The 12,186-nt window shown below is 36.6% G+C and overlaps 1 long non-coding RNA gene across 1 annotated transcript; it reads left to right on the forward strand.

Moving 5' to 3' along the window:
- The first annotated feature begins 709 nt into the window (after nucleotides 1-709).
- On the forward strand, nucleotides 710-2,480 carry LOC110911171. Its single transcript, XR_002576866.1, has 3 exons — nucleotides 710-787; nucleotides 1,942-1,995; nucleotides 2,401-2,480. It is a non-coding gene; the product is annotated as an uncharacterized LOC110911171 (long non-coding RNA).
- The last annotated feature ends 9,706 nt before the right edge of the window (nucleotides 2,481-12,186 follow it).

The following is a 12,186-nucleotide window of genomic DNA, read 5'->3' on the forward strand; positions in this document are numbered from 1 at the left end:
GTAGAGGGACCCATCGGGATTATGGACCGTGAGGTCAAGTGCGTAAACACAGTCGTATTCCTATTGTGAGGGTTCGTTGGAACTCAAGACGTGGACCGGAGTTCACGTGGGAGCGCGAGGATCAGATGAAATTAAAGTACCCTCATCTCTTTCCCAAAAATAAAGCGGAATCAAGCAAAACTGGTGAATCTCGGGGCGAGATTCCCTTTCAAGTTGGGGATGATGTAGCACCTGAGCAAAATCCACAACAATCTTGATTTATCACTTCACTCCTTCGCGCCTACTTGTCAAATTTCGGGACGAAATTTCTTTCAAGTTGGGGATGATGTGACAACCCGTACTTTCAAGGTCAGTATCATCTTTGTCACGTGATCCTGTTTCTCGTTATTCGCTTTTATATTCCGTAAGGCAAAGGAAAAAAAAATAGCAAACACTTGTGAATAATTGGTATACGTATAATGGGTTCGAGTGAACGTGTATAAGTGTGTATGAATTGGGTCGAACCACCAAATCATTGAAGTCTATACGTTTGGCCCATATGTTGCGATGTTGAGTTGGCCTGGATTACTAGTATGGGCTGTTGATTAGTTTAAATCTCATACGTTACGTTTGGCCCATATGTTACGTTTGGCCCGATGTTGAAGTCTGCACGTAATAAGCCCTTGATTAGTTATATATCATAAAAAAAAAAAAAAAGAGAAACCCTACTCTTTTTCCCTGACTTGCGACGGCAGAGCAGCCCCCACCCCTATTCGAGATTGCATCCTAATTGGTCAAGGTTTCGGTGGTTAGTGGCCCTCATTTATTGATTTCTTTCATGTTGTGTATTAATTGCTATGTTGGCCAATAGTAATTATTAGTTATGTTGCTGATGATGATGATGTATGAATTTGACCATCACTTGAATAAACAAAGGCTGCCATATGAGATCACCAATTGCTTTTGAGGAAATCAATAATGACATACTGATCTAAACCCACAAATTCTCAACACTATTGGACCTTTCCAAACAATCACATGGGCTGAAATTATGAGCCATAATGAATGATAATATTATGATCGAATTGTGGGCATTTATGTGTGATCATATCTGTATTGTTATTAAGGTGCACATATTTTTATATGTATGATTAAATGAGGTGGATGATTATTGTTTATCAATGAAAGGTGAATTCGGTTAAGTGTGACCTTGTTTATACATAATCTTGATTTAACGAGTTACATATATACATATATATATGTATGTTGATTTAATGATGATACGTGATGCTGATGATATAAGATAACCGAATTAAGGTGCCATGCTTCTTTGAATATGATGTGATTACTGTGTATAGGTAAATTCATGATAGGTTAATTGATTTGTATGAGTTATTTACAAGTCCGACCACTGTTGCGATTCTAGCATGACATGTTGGATCAATACTAAATGGACCTAGTGGGCTGGACAGAATGTATGCTATGTTATGAGTTGATTGTTATTAATGGGTTCTGATCTGTAATGGGTTAGTAATCGGGCATACCCATGAATATTACATGTATCTAATGGATCAGTAGGTGGTTACTAACATAACAATAATCTTCATGTGAATTTATGGGCTGCGCATGTTTTGATTTGGGGTAATGGGCCGGGTGCATCAGTAGGTTAAGTGGTTGGAACGGCCCAGCCGAACGTGTTTAACGGCTGGAGCGGTTGACTTGGGAGCCGTATGACGAACCGAATTTATATAACACCCGGTGCATTATTCGGAAGTGTGGCAACATGGAACACTTATGATCCGAATGTAAAGGGAATGTGATACAGTAATTAGTGTTGTGAATAGTCTATAATCGAAGTACTTGCCTGTCGTGTGTTAATATGCGATACATGGATTGTTTGAAATGTTTTATGTGAATAAATGCGTGATTACCCCGAACTAACTGTCTTTGTAAACCCGGTAGGATTTGATTGATTAACGGTTAAGCGGGCACTTAGTCTAACCGAGCAAACCGAAGGTGAGTTCACTACATTCGAGCATGCGTCCCAGTGGTTGGGGACAGTCAGTGGGTATCCCATGGGAGGGGATGAGTCTTTGGGTAAAAACGGGTATATTGGTTAATGATCTCACCTATCATCTTTTGTAAGTCCCTCATCGGGTATTAGTTAGTAGCGCTACTTAGGTTTGGCACCCTCACCCCGTGCCTGTAGAGGACGGAGGTGAACTAATGACCCAGTCTGGCCCAGTACTAGATAGGAGTACGTGGGAAGGGCAGTCCGTGAGCCGTCCGTGTTTGGAATTGAGATATTAACAATATTACTTGCATTGGGTATTAAACTGTTTTACATACACCGGGTAACAAACGTTTTCTAAAACTGTGAACTCGCCAGCTTTGTCTGATACGTGTGTTACATGCTCGCAGGTCCATAGGTACTATGAAAGCAGGAACTTGCTGGCTGGAGGGCGTGAGTGGTCATGGTTGCTTACTGGATTTATTATCAGACTTTTTATACTATGTTCGTTTGGGATAACACTTATATTACGTTACATTAATGCTTCCGCTAAACTTATGGGTTTTGAATAATGTATGTTGGGATTTTATTATTTTTAAACAACGAAGTTCTATTTCAAACTTGTGATTCAATGTAATTGGTGGCTCATTGCTAGTCGTCACACGCCTAACAGGGACACTCCCTAGGTGGTAATTTTGGGGGTGTGACACGTACGTTGCGACAGACCTATCAAACGGGAAAAATAGACGCGCTGCGACGGACATGTCATACAGGAAAAAAATAGATGAAAAAACGTTGAACCCCACACGCACGTTGCGGCGTGTTAACTCGAAAATTTAGAATGACACGTTAAAGGAGAATTCATGAAAGATGAAAAGCATATGAGAGACTAAAGTTGAAAGTAAAAAAGTGTTGAGATTAAATTGTAAAAGATGAAAAGCTTTGGGTTGAAAGTAAAAAAACATAAAGGGGTTAAATTGCAAAAGATGAAAACTTTTGAATTAAAAGTGAAAAATCAAATTAATTAAAGGGGTTAAAATATCAAAGATTAAAACTTTAGACTTAAATTGTCAAAAATTGAAACTAAATCAATTTCAGATTATGAAAACAAAAGAGATAAATAGATTTAGTTAAATTGATGTTTAATATTATTATTATTATTATTATTATTATTATTTAATAAAAGAGATAAATAAAAAAATAAGGGTGAGAAATTATCAGAGGATGACACGTGTCCAAAAAGGATTTTTGTTTATTAATATAGAAAGATTTGACCTTCTTCGAATTTTTGATTTATTAATTTTTTTAGGTCTTTCTTATTTTTCCCACCAATTTTATAATTTATAAACATTTTTTAGTTAAATAGAGATGTTTTCTTTATTAGATACTAGGTTATTGCCCCGTGTAATACACGGGGTGAATCATAATTATAATGTAAAAAAAATATGTTCATAATATGATCTAAGTATATATAATATAGAGTAATATGCAGATCAGATACGAAATAAATATTGAAGTTTGTATAGCCATTCATAATAATATGATCTGTTATTTGTTTTAGTATTCGTCATAGGAACTTAAAATTTTGTACCATTACTAATATTTATTGTGACATTTTCTTGTTCAAAGGTAACGTGTCTGATTTTATCTGATAATAGATTATTCTGACGGGTTAATGTTGGCATAATATTATATTTTCTACCATCCAAATATAGTTTCCTCACTTTGGCTATCATTAACATTAATATAAGGTATGCTCATATTCAAAGCTATAAACCAATATGAAATATACGAAATAATTACTTTTATCACAATTAGTAAGGAAACCAATAAAAACTATTGATAATGTAATATGTCTCATACCATTTGAAAGGTCTGAAAAGAGACTTCTAGACAGATAAAAGTAATGTAAATGAATAGACAAGAATGGAATCAATAAAACCAATTAACTATAGTTGAGAAAATATTATGTATAGTGTAATACTTTACATGAAGTAAATAAATAAAAATAAAGACATGAAACACCATACGACAACCAAGGGCATAGCTTTCAAGGGGCCGGGAGAGGCGCCCGACCTTCCGAACTTTTCGCTCAATTGTGTTATGTATGTACGTTTCGTGTAAAATTTTTCAGGTTTATACGTTTTTGACCCCCCCGGTTTTATAATTTTTTTACTTATATAGAATTTTTAGGTTCGGTGAATTGCGACCCCCCGGTGGAAATTTTTTCAAGCTTCGCCACTAACGACAACTAAGTAAATGTAAATTAAAAAAAAGTTATGACATTCTGAATGTGAAGATACTTTTCACAGACCTCTACATCTTGGTTACAATAGGAAAAAATATGTATGTTAACAGTTTACCTTGTTTTAAAACACATATATCTAACTTATCTAAAAATACATGATGTTTTCTATGTGACATAGATAATATGCATATTACTTATTTGACATGGTAAACTTATCTAAAAAAACATGATGTTTTTTATGTGACACGGATAATATGCATAGCATATGAAAAGTAAAAAAACATACCTAGTATTTAGAATGAAGTGGAGTTTAATTCTAAACATTTGAGGTAATATATTGAATATTAAATAATGATTTTTTATATTCTTGACAAAACTTTAATTATCACAAAAATCTAATTTGATTTTAGAAGGGAAAGTAAAACTTACGAAATTGATTAAATGGTTACTAATTTTATGGGTTTTTGTTTAATAATTTCAAATCAAAATTAAATCCATAAATTATAGATTAGATTTAAAACACACTTTAGACTTTAGATTTACAATCAAAATAAAATTCTAATATAATATTTAAATCTTTTTAATTTAAAACTTAAAATTTATCAATAAATTATTGATGCCCTCATTGAACGACATATGTCCCAAATTAGGTTTCTTTTATTATATAGTATAGATATAGATACGTTCATTACAGAATAATTTTTAACCAGAGAGCTCAGGAATTCGAGAACCATGTCAACTTTAATGTATGCTTAACGGATATAATAAGATTTAGAGAGTATAAAATCCGATTCCATAATAGTAAGTTTTATTCGTTACATCTATCTATTTATCTATACGGCATACCTAAGTAAATTAAAAGCATTTTTGAATTAGTCACGTATCATATGAGTCTAAGTTTCTTTTGTGCACTTATTTTATTTTTCTTCTTGGTATTATATTTCTTAGTTTAATTAGATAATTATTTAGTTTCGATCGTATCTTATCTTATAATATTGTTTAATAAATTATTAAATTTTTATTTACCTTAGTGTAAAATAGAATACTTTAATTATTCTCGCAGTTATCAAATTAAAAGCATCATTGAATGATTTTATATATGTTAACGTCAAAATGGAGTAGTTAGAAGTTGGGATTAATACATCATCTCGAAGAAAATATAGCTACAGGTTTAACTATTCTTTATTCTTGCCGTTATGGGTTTTTTAATAATTTCAAATCAAAATTAAATCTATAAATTATAGATTAGATTTAAAATATATTTTAGACTTTAGATTTACAATCAAAATAAAACTCTAATATAATATTTAAATATTTTTAATTTAAAATTTAAAATTTAAAATTTATCAATAAATTATTGATGCTCTCATTGAATGACATGTGTCCCAAATCAGGTTTCTTTTATTATATAGTATAGATTTTATATAAATAAAAAATATTAATTTAATTCTTTAATGACAAAAGTAATACCAAGCAAAACAACAATCATTTTTTTTTTTCATATGACACATGGATAAAAAAATATACTAATGTTCAGTTACAATTATAAAAAAGCTAATTCTGTTTTGTGGCCCTCTTATTAAAAAGGTTCTAGTTTTCCCACTATTTTTTTATTTTTTTTCTAACAGCAATTTCAATTCAAACACTCCCTGCTAGCAAGAAGCTAGGCGAGGGAAAACAGTACAGACAGGAAACAAAATTATACATCGAGAATAATCCATCTATTCCAGTCCATAACAAGTCTTTTCGCCCGGTTTGTCACCCACATAAAACTATAAGATTTCACCTCGCCAGTGATGTCGTCCACTTTGAGGATGCCATTATTGAATAAGAGGTTGTTGCGGGTTTTCCAAATCACCCAACATGCCACCGTGATGATCGAATGAATAACTTTCCTTCTCTGATGCGAACCCGTCACAGAGATTTACGCATCTTGAACAAGTCTTGGACCGTCGCGCCTCCAAAGGGATCTAGGCCAGCCGTTCGAAATTATAGAGGCCACATAGACACGAACAGGTGATCAGTTGTTTCGTTTGCCATCTTGCACATGGGACACACAGACGGACCGATTAAAATGCCTCGTCTTCTTAAAATCTCTGAAGTTGGCAGCTGATTCAAAAATAATCTCCACCCAAATGTATTCACCAAGGGGAACCCAAGAATTCCACTCCCAAATCTCGTTTTGTACAACAGTCGGGGAGTCCGAGATAAGCGATTTCATGGAGGATACGGCAAACGACCCACTCGCTGAGTTGCTAAAGGACATCTTTTTAACAGTTTCTTCCAACTCTGCCACTTGGAGATTTAGATTGTCGTCCCTTATATTTTGCTTCCAATCCCACTCGCAAGCCTTAACGACCCTCGTCTCCTTCAACCGCTCAACCACATAACATGCTTTTATGGATTCAAGAGCAAACAACTCAGGGAACTGGTCCCTTAAGGGCTGCTTTGAAGCCCAAATTTCTAGCCAAAACCGAATGTTAGACCCATCTCCCAGCTTTCCTATTATCACCTTTGCAACCGAAGTATTTTCCTGAGCTAGGCAATTATCCAGGTTGGCTATGGTTGCCCAAGTACCAGTTAGACGCTTATTTAGAGGCAGGCAGGCCAAGTTCTTGGAGTGAAATGGATGGCCGAAATCAATTGTTTCCAAAAGGCATTGTCTTCGCACTTATATCGCCACCACCATTTTGAGAGGAGAGCCAAGTTAGACGTTTCAAGAGGACATGGGCCTAATCCTCCATTTTTCTTAGGCGTTGTTACCCTCTCCCAAGCTAAATAACTCGTTTTCTTTTTCTCCCCCGTCTTGACCCAAAGGAATTTCCGTCGTTTCGCTTCCAGCATCCTTATAATCTTTTCTGGCACTTTGTATAAAGAAAAGAAGTACGTTGGAAGGCATTCCAACACCGATTTGAGGATAGTGAGGCGGCCTCCCGTAGAAAGGGAGTTCACTTTCCATCCTGCCAACCGGCTATCGAACATATCGAGCACCGGTCGCCAACTATTCACCCTACTCATTTGAGCTCCCACCTTCAAACCCAAATAGGAAAAAGGAAACTTCTCCACTTTGCAATGTGAAATTTGTGCTGCATTATGACACTCTTCCAAAGACATTCCCATGCCCACTAAAGAAGATTTATGAAGGTTAATATTTAATCCAGACAACATATTAAAACACCTTAACAACCTTGCAAGCGAGTAGGCATTTTCCAAAGACCAATCCCCAAATGAGGGCGTCATCCGCGAAGAGAAGATGATACATAATTGGACCATTGTTTGGCGTTGAAAAGCCCTTAAAAGGGTCCTTTCTTTCAGCTTCATTCAAGAGAGCTGTAAAGGCCTCCATAGCAATAATGAACAAGAAGGGGGAGATCGGATCCCCTTGCCTTATTCCGCGTTCACAACGGAATTCGAAGGTGGGCGTGCCATTAACGAGCACGGATGATTGAACGGATCCGATTATGCCCAAAATCCAAAGTCTCCACACTGCCGAAAACCGCATATTTTCCATAACATATCCAAAAAATTCCAATTTAAGTGGTCGTATGCCTTTTCGAGATCGATTTTAAATAACATACCTTTCTTTTTGTATTTTTTTTATCCAAGTAGCGATCTCATTCACCATGAGCGGACCATCCACGATGGATCGAACTTGGATGAAAGCCGATTGGTTGAGACAAATAACCGAGTTCAGCATATTTGTCAGCCGATTCGCTAGCACCTTTGACACCACCTTGCCTATATAACCCAAGAGATTAATTGGACGATAGTCCTGTAGCGAATTAGGATCTCTGAGCTTGGGGATGAGGGCGATCAAAGTAGCACAAACTTTATCATCCACCTCTCCTGCCTCGTAGAAATGCTCCATAGTCTTGGTAAAATCCTCTTCAAAAAATGCCAAAAGTGTTTAAAAATTTTAAAATCAAAACCGTCAGGCCCGGGGGCTTTGTCGTCTCCACAATCCTAAACGGCTTTTTTAACTTCATCTTTGGAGAATGGAATAATCAGACTGTTTGCCTCATCACCCGTGAGGGATTTGAAAGGCAAACTTCCCAGTCTTGGTCTATCATGCAACGGTTCTTTGAAACAGACCCTAAAAAATGGTGAACCATTTTATTGATGCGTCTCGGAGAAGAACACCAACGACCGTCGATTGATAATCCATGAAGCTTGCTGCTTGCTGACTTAATCTTTAGTGACATGTGAAAAAGGTCGAGTTATCATCCCCAAATGAGGCCCAGGTGGCACGAGATTTCTACTGTAGGTCTTTCGAGGTCTTAGCTTCAATCTCCACCAAGGTTTTCAAGCATTGAACCCTAACGCACTCCTCTTCTTCCGATAATTCTCTACTTTCTAGAATTGTATCCATCTCCGCCAAGTCGGACATATTGGAAATTTTTAACTTCTCCCAGTTTTATATTGTTTTCCTTGACCCACACTTTAATCCGTTCCCTGATAAATTTTAACTTTCCAGCCAGCTCAGCATCCGGCGTTCCACCCGAAGCTGGAACTCTTCCAATGCTTTGACAATAATTGCCTCAAAACCATTTACACCCAACCACGAGTTAAAACCGGATGGGGTCGGGCCAAAATTCAATGGATTTGTCACCGATACAAATCTCGGGAGGGCCGATAAGCAGGCATAAGACCATTCACCAAGGAGTCCCGGGTTTACCAACATTCTATCCAGCTTACTAAATTTCCTTCTTTTTTTCTTAAAGTAAGTGAACATGGCCCTTTTCATGGCGAACTCCAAAAGACCATTTGAGTTAATAAAATCATTGAAATGACGAGCCGAAACCGGGTCAAAAGTGGAGTGCAATTTTTCTACATTTTCCCACTATTTATATAGTTAATTTTAAATAAAACAACAAAATGACCAAAATTTTATATTTATTATTATTCTCATTAAAGACCATAAACATACTTACAAACCCCGGTTTTCTTAAATAATCTAGTGTGAAAATGTTATACCGAAGGGATCTCATTTATTATTATTCTTATTAAAGACCATAAACATACTTACAAACACCGGTTAGGGATCTCATATTCTGAGGCGCCTTCTGGATAAATTATCCTTAATGGGTTGTACGGGACCTCGGAGGATCAAGGATCCTTAATATTTATTATGGTTTCTAACGATTGTTCTCTATGTTTTCTTATATTTATATGCAGGGAAGCAACATGGTGGACCAAGTCTAAGCTGGAATATAGTTGATAAGTTGCTGGGAGCTAGCATGTGACTATTTTTCGAAAGGTTATGAACGAAGACGTGGTTCTAGCGACTATTTCGGATTTAGTTGTTGTTATTATTATATTCAAAGGGGTTGATCAAGTGATTTGTTAACACATATTCGCATACACATACACATAAAACTGAGAGCTCACACTCAAACACGCGTATCAAATATACGTTCATTGTACAACACTTGATCAACATCCGAAGTTGTATTTGATTCCATTAGTTAATATACTCGGTGGTTGATAATTTCACCACCCGAAGTTTTTATGCCGGCAATCTACTAGTGATCAAGGGTTTTTCCTCATTTCATCGTGCATTGTTTACATTTTTTGTTCTATTGACATTTCATTCCATTAAACACTCTACCTCACAAATAAATTTGGTTACATTATCCTTAGATCAAATTTTGAGTAAAAGGCGGCCACCGTGGGGCAAGTGATGCTTCAATTCTAAAGATATCTATCAGTTTCATCCTATTTTCAATAATACCATAACACTATGGCCTCTCAAAGAAAATCCGTTTCAACTGCCATGCCAACGACAACCTTGTCACAAAGCTCCATGTTGTTGCCTCCTATTCCCCCACAATTCCAGAAGAACAACGAAAATGCTCAGAAGAAGACAACTTCTGTTTTCCAAGGATTTATGCCTTCTGCTACTTCCTCCTCTATAAATACTGACAATGATATTTCTGTTTTGTATTCACATGTGAAAAGTTACATGGAGCAGCAGAACAAGACTAATCAAAAGATCCTTCGCGAGATCGAAGACATCAAGAAGCAAAAGAAGCCAGTAGAGGATCAGTCTCCACTAATGCCCAGGGTGCTAGATTTTGTCATTCCGGCATCAACAACTCAACAATCCAAAGGATCCTCCTCTCCACCACAAGGATCTTTTATCCTACAAAAAGGATTTATGGCGGTGTTCCAGCCTCAAGGATCCTCCTTCTGCACAGAAGGATATGTAGAAATGTTCCAGCCTCGAGGATCCTATTTCCATCAACAAGGATCATCAGCTCAACTTCAAGGATCCATGGATTATCCGACATGATCTTCAACGTAGACCTTTCCTGGGTCTGGTGTCTTTCAGGATCAAGGATCAAGGATCCTTAGGGAGACAATCAATAAGAACTTCTGAAGTCCACGAAGGAGATTTCATCCCCATGAAGACTATTGCTTCTTCTGGCCCTGCCATAACAACAGAGATGTCTTATTTTAGATTCTCTTTCGGGAGACCACTTTTGAATCAACCAGGAGGTAACAATTTCAATATTATATCCTTAGATACTAATTATAGCTATGTGTAGGATACATGAATTTATCAGGCCATGGCTAAGGAATTACAAAAGCTTAAGGATATGATATCTAGTATCCTAGGGGTAGTCAAACCTATTCCTAAAATCCCAGACGGAAGCCATAGGATATCTGGTTTTGCTCCACTAATTTGTAATGCGGAGATACCTAAACGCTTTCAAACCCCCAATATGAAGTTGTATGATGGCACAACTGATCCAGAGGAACATGTAGCCAATACAGGGAAAGGATAGAAATAAACCCCATTCCTGACAGATTAAAAGAAGCTTGCTTATACAAGGGTTTTGGATCCACATTGACTGGATCTGCACTAAAATGGCTGCTAAGTCCTCCTCCTTACTCTATAAATTCCTTTTCGCACTTAGTTAATCTTTTAAATAATCTATTTTCTTGTAGTAGAACCTTTGAATGGTTAACTAGTGGCTTATATAGGATTACCCAAGCTTGTGATGAATCCTTTAGGGATTATGTCACTATATTCGGGAGAGAATCCTTGGAAATCCCAAACCTTGACATTGCAACTGTTGTAGAAGCATTCAAGATGGGATTACAAAAGGATTCTCCCTTTTATGATGATCTTATGATGACTCCATGCAGAAACTTAGATGAAGTCAGGAATAGAACCTTGAGGTTCATCAGGCTTGAAGATGATAAGAGGAACCAAGATAGACTCAGTGGTTCTACAAAGTATGATTATTATGTTAGGAAGAAAGGATCCTCCTTCAAGAACAATAGATCCAAACCCTACACAAGAATAGGATAACCAAAATGTCCATGCAGTGGAACAAGATGAAGACGAAAAAGAATATCCTAAGATATCTGAATATTGTTTCTCTGTTGATACTAGTGGACTAATGCTTGCCATGCAGAATTTATGTGAGAAAGCAAGCTGGCCAAGGAAGAGTTACAAATCAACCTCCTTCAAAGACAAATCCAAATGGTGTGCATACCATGAGGACTTCGGTCATCTAACAGATGAATGCATTACATTAAGAAGAGAGATAGGCTGCCTCCTTAGCAAAGGTCACTTAAATGAACTGCTAGGAAGAAAGAAGTCAAGAATCCAGGATCCCGAGAACACACTAGAAAGTGCCGATCCACCACCACCAGATGTTCAAGTGATCAATTACATTTCTGGAGGATTCGATATCTGTGGTACTTCCTTCTCAGCAGCTAAAAGACATGCTAAGGAAACCAAGTTATAGAATGGTGACAGACCTATCAGAACCTCCACGGTGACGGATCAAAGAATTATATCATTTGATGAGGATGATCGAGTCAATATACAGGATCCTCATCATGATGGTTTGGTTATTACATTGTTTATTGCTAATCATTTTGTTCGCAGGATTCTCATAGATGGAGGAAGCTCTATGAACATTGTTCAATTTGA

Source organism: Helianthus annuus, chromosome 15 (genome assembly GCF_002127325.2).
Source record: "Helianthus annuus cultivar XRQ/B chromosome 15, HanXRQr2.0-SUNRISE, whole genome shotgun sequence".
NCBI lineage: Eukaryota > Viridiplantae > Streptophyta > Magnoliopsida > Asterales > Asteraceae > Helianthus > Helianthus annuus.